General features: G+C 38.6%; 1 non-coding gene across 1 annotated transcript; it reads right to left on the minus strand.

Annotated features, from left to right (window-relative positions):
- Positions 1-242: 242 nt before the first annotated feature.
- On the minus strand, positions 243-349 carry LOC141618799 (small nucleolar RNA R71). Its single transcript, XR_012531502.1, has one exon. It is a non-coding gene; the product is annotated as a small nucleolar RNA R71 (small nucleolar RNA).
- Positions 350-11,154: the final 10,805 nt, after the last annotated feature.

The raw sequence follows: 11,154 nt of genomic DNA on the forward strand, positions 1-11,154 counted from the left end.
TTGGGGGGATGCCTAGTGAAGACCCTCATTCTCACATGGAGACTTTTTGTGACTATTGTGATGCGATTTCACAGACCGGAGTGACTCCAGACCAAATTTGATGGGTCTTATTTCCTTTTCCTCTAATTGGTACCGCGAAACAATGGTTAAAGAGCCTTGAGAAGGCTACTCTTGGAATCGACTCTTGGAAGAAGTTGGCTCTTGCTTTCTACAAAAAGTTCTACCCTCCGGAAAAGACTAACATGCTAAGAGCTCAAATCACGGGTTTTAAGCAAAGGGACGAAGAATCTTTGTATGAAGCTTGGGAGCGATTCAAAGAAACTTGTCGCTCATGTCCTCATCATGGACTTAGCGAGTGGTTCTTGGTACAACAATTTTGGAATGGTCTTTATGAAGATTCCCGAAACATTCTAATCATGGGATCAAATGGTATGTTCACCGAAGTTGACGATAATCAAAATTGGAACAAGATTGAGGAAATGGCGGTCCATAACTCACAATATAGTAGACCTCGCAAGGCTACTAGAGCAAGAAAGCATGAAGTGGACTCTATTACTCAATTGGTTGCTCAACTTAGTGCTCATATTGATACCATCAACTTGAAGTTTGAGAAGGCTATGGCTAAACTTGAAGAAGCCACAAAATCACCAAAGCAACATGTCAATGCCATGGCGGCATCTTCATCAATTCCAAGTGGAATATGTGAGAATTGTGGAACTTTGGGACATGACCAAAGTGAATATAGGGGAATAAGTGAGCAAGTGAATGCTTTTCAAGCATACAAGAGTGGTACCCCTTATTCCAACTATTATAAAGAAAACACCAAATTCCATCCAAATCTCTCATACAAAATCCAAAATGTTCAAAACCCTCAACAAACATACACCCCACCTCCAATGAGAAACCAAAATCAAAGACCCTTTTACAACCAAAACCAAGGTTACCAAAATCAAACTCCATACAATCAACAAAACGACCAAGGTTTTGATGTTCAAAAAGCGGTCCTCCAAATGCAAAAGAATCAACAAGAATTTTTCACTCAAATGCAAAAAGATAGCCAAGAAAAAGACATCACCATCAACAACATCCTAGCCCACACAAAAATGTTAGAAACCCAAATGACTCAATTAGTATCTTCGAGCTCTCAAAGACAAAAGAGGCAATTACACCCTCAAAGTAATCCCCCAAGACATGAATCGGTTAGTGCCATCCACTTAAGGAGTGGTACAAAATATGAAGAGCCAAATAAGCAAGTTGAGGATGACATTGTGGAGACTAGTGACAAGGAAAGAGTTGTGCAAAACTCTATGGAAGAAGAACCCAACAATCAAGAAGTTTCAAGGAATAATGAAGAAAAGACCAAAGAGAAGGAATCCACTGTGATTAGACTTCTTTTTCCAAGTCGTCAAGCTAAGCCTAAGTTTGGTGACCAACTTGGAAAATTCATGGAGATTGTGAAGAATTTAGAAGTCTCAATTCCATTCACGGAATTAATCAATTGCGTTCCGGACTATGCAAAGTATATGAAGGATATTCTTACAAAGAAGAAATCAATCCGGAAGCTTGAGACTATTGCTTTCACTAAAGTAAGTAGTGCTATTCTTCAAGGGAGTTCACCTCCAAAGCTCAAGGATCCGGGAAGTTTCTCCATTCCATGCACTATTGGTGACACTACAATCAACAAAGCTTTATGTGACCTTGGGGCAAGTGTTAGTGTCATGCCATATTCGATTAGCAAGAGGCTAGGAATGGGATAACTCAAATCCACCAACATCACGCTTTAAATGGCGGATAGATCAACAAAGACACCTTTAGAGGTATGGGAAGATGTTCCCGTGAGAATTGGAAAATTCTTCATCCCGGTGGATTTCGTTATTGTTGACATGGAAGAAGACTCAAACATTCCTATTATCTTAGGAAGACCATTCTTGCACGGCGGTTATCGATGTGAAGCATGGAGAGCTCACCCTTGAAGTGGGAGATGAAACCATCACTTTCAATCTTGACAAGACTATGAGAGCTCCCGATTGCATGAGCCATGTCTTATGGTTGATCACTATAGCCGGAAAGATGATAGGAAGAAGTTGGAATTTCAATGGAAAAAGCAAGTGGATGATGCTCCATCAAAAGAGCAAGGAAATTGCAACAATGAGAGCTTGAAAAGGTGACCCAAGACAAGTGAAGAAGAAGGCCTCATTGGCCAAGACAAGAAAGAAGGATAATTGTCTTCATCTACTCAAGACATTTTTAGTGATCAAGTAGACGAAGTATGCGGTCATTGGGATGATGAGTTCGAAGGGATATTCAATCCCTATATTGGTAATGCTATGACCTAAGACCATCATGGAGAACAACAAGTTCAAAGGTCTATTGAGGATCTTTATCATGTTAATGATCAGCTTTCGACTACTTCTTCAAGGTGTTGAGTAACATCAACAACACCTTGAACATGCCCCCTTGACATCTCACATTGGATGAGAGTATGGTGGAGTCCTCCCTAAACCACCATTTGTAAATATTCTAACTCCCTAACTTGCATTTCAATTATTGTATTGCATTTTAGTCATCTTTGGATTTACATTTTTATGCCTTGATCAAGATTTTCATCATTTTGAGAGAAGTGAGGCAGGGACTTATGAGTTTATTGATGTGTAGTGCTTTGCCTTAGTGTGGGGATAGCAATTGCCTAGGCTATTTATGCCTTTATAGTGCCCCTACAATGAAGAACACGAGAATTGAAGAATGAATTGACACGGGTTACGAAGCACCCACGGATGGACCTTAATCCATGTGGTCATGGAAGAATCCGAGCGGCTCGAGGGACAATCCACTCGTCCTGAAAGAACCCGAGCGTCCAAGTCACAAGACGCTCGTCTTGTGAAGCTGCAGAAAATATATTTTGGGTCTGACTGAGAATTTGAGCGTCCAAGCCAGGAAACCGCTCGTCTCAGTCAGGACGGTCATCCAACAGGAAAGACGCTCGTCTTTTTAATGATAAAATTTGGGATATTTCACTGGAAAGGAATCCAAGCGTCCTGAGCCAAAGACGCTCGTCTCAGCCAAGGAATCCGCTCGTCTTTCCTGAAATCCGCTCGTCCCATGGCGTCTTTACCTGAACCCAATTTTTGAAGAATCCGAGCGTCCCGACACTAGGTCCGCTCGTCTCCCTCAATATTTCGAAAACCAACGGGTCTTTTTAAACCCTCCTTTCCCATTCATTTTCATTCTTTCAAAACACAAACACTACCTAAAACCCCAAAACCCTCATCCTCTTCATCAACAAAAACCAAATTCCTCAACCAAAATCAACCACATCAAATCCAAACTTCCTCAAAACAAAAATTAATCACTCCTTTAGCATCAACAAGTGATTCAAACACCAAAATCTTCAAGTTTTGAGTCGATTTTTGGGATACAAGGCAACTTTTATTCATCCTAAATCGATTTGGGCATTACTAGAAATTGTAGATTTCATTCTTTCATTGGTGTAACTAAGCAAAGGAGTATAGTAAGAACAAAAGGTGGAAACAAGGCACCCCAAAAGAAGACCCTTTCTAAGAGGCAACATACCCTTCTTGATAAGCAAACATCAAAGGCATTGGTAGTCCATGATGCAAGGTTGGAGATTCAAGAACAAAATCCTCCTACGGAAGCTACTACTTCTACCACTCCGGTCATTGAACAATTAGCCGACTATCCAGAGGTAATCTTCACTTCCGACTCTCATAGGAAGAAATTTATTTCCTTTGCTAAGAAAATTATCATGCCTACTAAGTTCATATGTGAAGATGCATTGTCAAAATTGGGTGTCCTTGAGCAAACTAAGACCTTTTTCGAGTCTATGGGGTTGAGTAAATTGTTTACAATGCAAGAATTGACATACTCCTCCCTCACCTTAGTGTTTTTGAGCTCTTTGAAAGTCACAAAGGTGGAGACCCGAACCATTATTGAGTTTCGTCTTGAAAATGTTGATAGATGCTTATCTTATGACGAATTGGGTAAGATATTTGGCCTTAGTGATAGTGCAAAATTTACAAAGATGCCTACCAAGTATGACCCCTCTCCTCTTTGGATGGCAATTTTGGGAAGGAAATTCACACGTTTTCATGATTGTCGTGCTCTCTTAGTCCACCATCCGGGCATTAGAGTATGGCATAAGGTCATTGGGAATACTTTGATAGCTAGAAATGGCACAAACCATCTTACCAAACTTGATTTTATCCTTCTTGAGTCGGCTTTGAACATTAGGAGAGAATTTACTAAGTCATACACTGCTTTACAACTTTTGGTTGATCGATGGCTTAATGTTGATTGTGGCAAAGAAGGCACGGCCTTTATTGCCAATGGAGGATTAGTTACCTATTTGGCTAAGCATTTTAACCGGGATTTCAACAAGAATAACACTTATACACCGGTAAAAGGAGGCCATCTTATTGATTTACCCACCATGATTCTAAAGTTCAAATGGGTCAAGAATGATACTCTTGATAACAAATTTGGGTGGTTGACAAATGAAGCTAGATCCTTCACTTTGCCTAGCAAAATTTGCCGATTGAATGTTCATAGACCGAACTACCTTCTCCCACTCTCCGAAGAAACCGAATACATCATTCAACACCAAGGGGAAGAAGTTGTCGAGCCCTCCTCCTTCGTTATCACCCCACCTTATCCATTTGACTACCACGGGTTCAATCCCGAAAATGCCAATGCGGGAAATGATTACTTGACTCTACTAATGAAGGAAATGCATAAATAAGCTCATAATGATAGAGTTGATGCTTACAAGGCCCAATATCCGCCCCTCCTACATCTTGCTAGGCAAGGACTTCTCGATTCATCTTGTCCTATGCCTAGTTGGGCGGATAGGGAGGTATTCTTTCCTAGCACTTCTAGTGGTGGTAGACCGGGTGGAGAGGAGATGGTTGTTGATGAGAGTGGTGACCAAGAAGGTGAAGATGAAGAAGTTCAAGAAGAAGAGGAAAGTGAGGAAGAACAAGAAAGTGAAAGTAAGAGTGGACATGACTCCACATCCATGGAGGTTGATGATGCCTCAAGTGAGGAAGAAGATGATGATGATGACACGATGGGTGAGGACTAGCAAACTTTTGGAGACTCCTACATTCTTACACCTCTTTTGTGGTTTGTCTACTTCTCTTGTTTTTATCTTATCTTGATCATTTTCTGGAGTCCTAGCAATATTAGAGGACTAACACCTTGGCTTCATTAAGGTGTTCATTTTTATTGTTCCCAACTTTCAAAATCCAAAATGACAATTTGTAGTTTCATACATTGCATTTTATGTGCATGAACTCCCCCAAAATTTTTGACGTTAGAAATAGTGTTTATTTTGGTTTGGGGAAGTTTATGCATATGCATTGGGAGCTAATCTAAATTATGCTCCCCACCATAACAAAAACCATGCATCATATAGCATAGCTTAGTTTGCATTTACTCTTGTTTATATATCATTTTTATTTAGCTTAGAAATCATGCATATTCACATAAATTGCATAATTTCCTATCGTATTGGCCATTGAGGACAATGCCCATACTAGTGTGGGGATGGAAAATTCTAACTTGACCATTTTGAAAAAAAAAACAAAAATGATAAAAATTAAAATTTTTGAAAAATACAAATATATGTCCTTTAATTTCATTAAAACAAAATATTTAAAAATTTAAAAATCCAAAAACAAGTTCATTTCCTTTGTAGTGTAATCTTGTATATATTGTTTGTATATATTGTGTTTGTTCATCCTTTTTCACATTGATTGACTACGCCACATCCGAGACATGAGGATATTGAAGACCGCATGGTATGATCTTTCCAATCTCCTTTTTCCTCTTTATGTTAATGACTATGTGGCTTTATTTTGATTGATGCGGTATGAAACAATGTGATTACAGGAGTTGCATTTGGTATACAAGTTGATAGAAACATATGCATTAGGATATATAAATGTTAGTGGCATGTAGTTGCATTTAGGAAAATTTTGTGAAAACGTCTATTTGGGAAGGTTGACAAGTGTATATAGGCACTTGTAGATACTTTTTCTTCTTGAGACTTTGCTTGTTAGAATGCTTGTAAAACACCCTAGGATGTGTCATGCTAGTATCCTTTAACCCATGGATTAAGGCCTAGTCAAGAGTACCTTGTGGTGTGATAACTCCTTGGCTATCGTTTATTCCAAGGTGACCCTTGAAACCATGCAACCATCATCCATGTTCTACCACATTTTCTCATCAAAAAGGGAATGGGCACAAAAATTGTTCAAAATTTGAGTTCAAGAATTGAAATGAAAGAAAAAGTTTGCAAATTGCATCAAAATAAAAGAGGAGCAAAAATAGACTCCTAATGCTCAAATATAAGCACCCTCACTACAAATGGGGTGACTTTGAAAATGTTCAAAAGAAAATGCGAAAAGTTGAAAAATTGTCAACTATTGAAATGCCAAACATCAAAGAAATGGCAAAAAGAAAATGTTCTCAAATGACAAATGCCACAAGAAATTTGAGGGGAAAAACAACAACAAAAGCAAACTCCCATATGAAACTAAAATATTATTGATCCCTTTTCCATCGTATATATCCACTTTTGTGCATGCTAGAGAGGGGACGACCCTTCTTCTTGTCTAGGCAAGAAGGGGAATTCCGCGATCCTCTAGTGTTTCTAACACCATAGGGAGTCTACTCTTGACGAAAGCATTTAACAATTGAGGACAAAGGTACCCTAGCTTGACACAACTTGGAGGTGATTTGTTGGTATCCTTCTAAGCTTAGTAGTTTGAAGAAACCATATCTATAATGGAGTGTGTGCCCTTGAATTGCTTCCCCTTTAGATAATTTCCGCCACTTAGATGTGGAAAGTGGCTATTTTTTTGTAGATGCATCCATTACTTGATTTTGTGTGTTTAATGCTTGGATGTGTCGCCATTTTGGTAAGACCCACCTTGCCTTACAAGAAGGCATCATACCTCATGGTTGTCTTGTTGTGAGTTGAAGGGGCGGAGTGAGACCCGCTAATTGTCTCATATCGGTTATATTAGTAGGATAGTTTAAATAAGGGTCCTAGTTTTTGTCACCTCTTTACGCGGGACGAGCAAAGGTTCGGTTTGGGGATATTTCATGTGACCAAGATTTGAACATATTTAGTCCTTGAATTAGCCTCGTTCCTATGCTTTTTAGTTCATAATTTTGTCATTTACTATCTTTAGTCATTTGTTTTGCATATTTTTTGAGGTTTTGTTTCCTTGGTAGGAGAGGAGTGCAATCCTTGCATTTTAATGTCAAAATGGAGCTAAATTGATCGAATCTAATGACCAAGCATCAAAGTGAAGATAAGACTAGAAGGCCTTTGTAAATAATGGGCAATGATGAAGACGATCCTTGCATCTCCGACAAGATCCTTGAGGATTATTGGAAGAAGAAAAGAAGAAAAAGCTTGCTGAACTAGAATCCGGCCGTCACAGCATCGGGACGCTCGTCCAACCTCCACAATCCGAGCGTCCCTCCAGCCAATCCGCTCGTCCAACACCTCCACAATCCGAGCGTCCCACCTTCCAGTCCACTCGTCCATCTCCCACAATCCGCTCGTCCCGACCCCTTGGCCGCTCGGATTGTCATCCAGTACAGCACGCCTTCTCCTTGTTCTACTCGAGATGCGATATTTCTGAAACACTAGCAAAAAGGAGACTCGCATCTTTCTTCGAGAGGAGCATTTCCTCAACTTTTCTTAAGGGTCTTAATTGTCATTTAAGCCCTTAGTAACCCTAATTTATGTACCTAATCCCCACTATAAATACCCCATTGTACTAATTAGATTGATATCAATCCTTAATATAATTTATGCTCTTCTAATCTCTCTTTAATTTTGTAATCATTTGGAGGATTGACAACCTTCCAATCATTCATCAAGTACTTCTATTATTCTTTGCTTTTTATTTTGGAATCATCATTAGGTATAATTCTCTTAATCCCTTTTTAATTATTGTTAATCATCTTCATTTATTCATCATGTTTTGCTTTGTTAATATGATTGACAACCTTGTTAGCATGTTAAACTTGATAATGAGTGAGTAGTTTCCATAACTAGGGTTAATGGGGAATTATGGGAAACCAACATGGGGATTGATTCACGCTTAATCTAATATGCTTTCATAATTAATTTGCTTGCTTGTTGTGATTTAAACTTATGCACATGTTATGTTTGATGAAATGAGAGCCTATGAATCCTTGCATTTTTTACCCATCACTTATATTTTCAACGAGACTTGTAAGACATAAACCAACTCGAGTCTCATTAGACCATGCATATTGTTGGATAGGGAGGATTAAGTCGACTTGTAGGTGTTGTACAATCTAATCGATTCGGCCCCGGGACCCAAACCTTCCTAGGGTTTGTAAGATATACACTAACTCGATCCCATCACAACAATAATTGCTTGCATCTAGTTGAAAACATGTTTGTATGATCAAATCCCATGAATCCCTTATGAACACATGACACCCTAGTGCTTTTAATCAATTATTTACATCTCATCTTAATCATCTTGCTTGTTCATTTACATTGTTATTTAGTTTAGTGATCTTCTTATCTCAACCCAAATTGTGACACCCTTAGACACCACTACCTGTAATCGAAAATCCTACATCAATACCCGTCCCTTGGGATCCGACCTTTACTTACCTCTTTACTAATAGTAGAGTAGTTTGTGAAGTTATAAATATTGTTTTGGTCTAGGTGCTCCTAACGACAAGTAACCGAAAAATATACTCCGACCAGTGGGTTATTTCACGGGATTGTGTGTAGTTGGGCATTAGGTTTGTTCTATTTAATTGTTAAGTTTTATTTAATTGTTGAGACGGGTTTTGCGTAATAATTCATACGGAAAATAATTAATATAATTAAATAATTAATATAATGAATTGATCAATAATGAATAAAAATTAAAGGGACATTCTACATGGTACCCCTCAACTTCTCGACTTTCTACGTGGTACCCCTACACTTATTAAAACATACATGGTACCCTTAATTGTTGTCATTATCACTAAGTGCACCCCTAAACGTTATTTTCTGTCAAATAAACTCCATTTTAGGCGTTAAGTGATGACTTGGACGCGTAACCAAGCTTGTGATTTATTATTCCATGACATATGGACTCTATTAGGCTTAATATCCATCTCGATCCTAGTATTTATTGATATATATGGGCTAAAAAAATTTTGAAGAAAAATTTATTGATCCCATGCCAAATTATCACGTCCAAAGGTGGATATTGAGCCTAATAAAGTACTTATGTCATTGGATGATAAATGAGAAGCTTGGTTACGCGTCCAAGTAATCACTTAACGCTTAAAACTGAGTTTCATTGACGGAAAATAAAGTTTAGGGGTACACTTGGTCATAATGACATCAATTATGGGTACCATGTATGTTTTAAAAAGTGTAGGAGTACCATGTACAAAGTCGAAATATTAAGGGGTACTGTAACACCCCCATTTATTCAGGAGCCTTTAGCTAGACATTCCCAAATAAATAAGATTATTACCATCTCGGTTTCCCGAGGTAGTGAATAACAAAGTCCAACTCACCAAAGTACTTTAAATTAAAACATTATGATTACATGTTTATTACAACTTAACCAACTAAAACTTAATATAAAATAATTACAACTCGCAGCGGAAATAAATAAAGTGATCTCATAATATATGTGATCTAGACTTCTAGGTAGATTGGCCAGTCCTCACGCATCCCATAGCTCCCAAGTCAGCTAATCTTTAGTACCTGTCAAATCTGCTCCCCATTATGATTCACCGAATGTGTTCACGAATACACAGTCAACCGCGAGGTTGAGTAGGAATAAATACTAACAACAAGAACATACGATAAGCAATCCAATTTCTTTTTTACATTGCACAACCCCCTGACAACGTGCTCCTTTCTTTTACTTAGCACACCTCCCTTAACAACGTGCTCACTTTACTTTGGTACCCCTCCCTTACCAACGTACCGCCAATATGTAATAATACCCCTCCCTCACAACGTACATATTACCATCACCCCAGTGTACAAACTCCCTCAACAACGTACAACTGATTGTCGTACAGCTTTTCACAATAATCACGTTCTCAATCAACGATAACAATTCAAATCACCTCGTCAATATTATTAACACAAATCAATATATTTCACCCTTCCAACAATTACGATATTATCAACCAAAGTTTGTAATATAATTCTTCCTTCCAACAATTATGATAAAATCAACCAACACAATTCACATATAATCAACTCACTTTAATATAAGCCATCCAACAAACCAAATATTATCGAATAAGAGTTGAGTAGGATTTATCCCTACCTGGCAAGCGATTCCAATAAAGCAGCTCAAGCAATCCAAATAACTAAAACAATCCGACCCGATTATAATTCCTTCACAAATCGTCACCTAACATAAATATTATAACTTAATTATTTATTAATTAACTAAATTTAATTATTTATTATATTCAAATTAATTATTTATTATTTCAAATATAATTTAATTATGTTACTTATTTCCCTCACAAATTATTATTACGTAAAACCCGTATCAATAATTAAATAACCAACCCATACCCAAATTCCGAAAACCATGACAAGTTCCCTCCATTACCCGAGTAAACCCATCACCAACATCCCTCCTAAACTCACCATTTTCCCGCCACTCACTACCAACCACCAACGACACCACCCAACCCCGTTACCAACAGCCCGTAACACCACGACTTCCGATGACCTCTAACCATCATCCCAACCGTCCCCTACAGTCTGCAAACTTATGCTCTAGTAACAACAACCACAACATACCAATTACCTAAAACCCGACATATATACAAACTCATCGCTCAAACTATTACCTACGACCACCACCACCGTACCCAGCACCACCAGCAACCCTTAACCACCAGCACCCCACCTTTTCTCTTTCTCTCTCTCTCCCTAACACCCCGACACACCCAGCTGCAACCTTCTCTTCAACCCGACAGTACCCCACTCCGTTCCCCATCACCTCTGACCACCACCAACCTCACCGCTGCTTCATGGTGATTCCAGGGGTGGTCCTCCCTTCACCTTGACCGAACAACACCTCCATAGCAACACCCAAACCC

This window comes from Silene latifolia, chromosome 1, assembly GCF_048544455.1.
Source record: "Silene latifolia isolate original U9 population chromosome 1, ASM4854445v1, whole genome shotgun sequence".
NCBI classification, from domain to species: Eukaryota; Viridiplantae; Streptophyta; class Magnoliopsida; order Caryophyllales; family Caryophyllaceae; genus Silene; species Silene latifolia.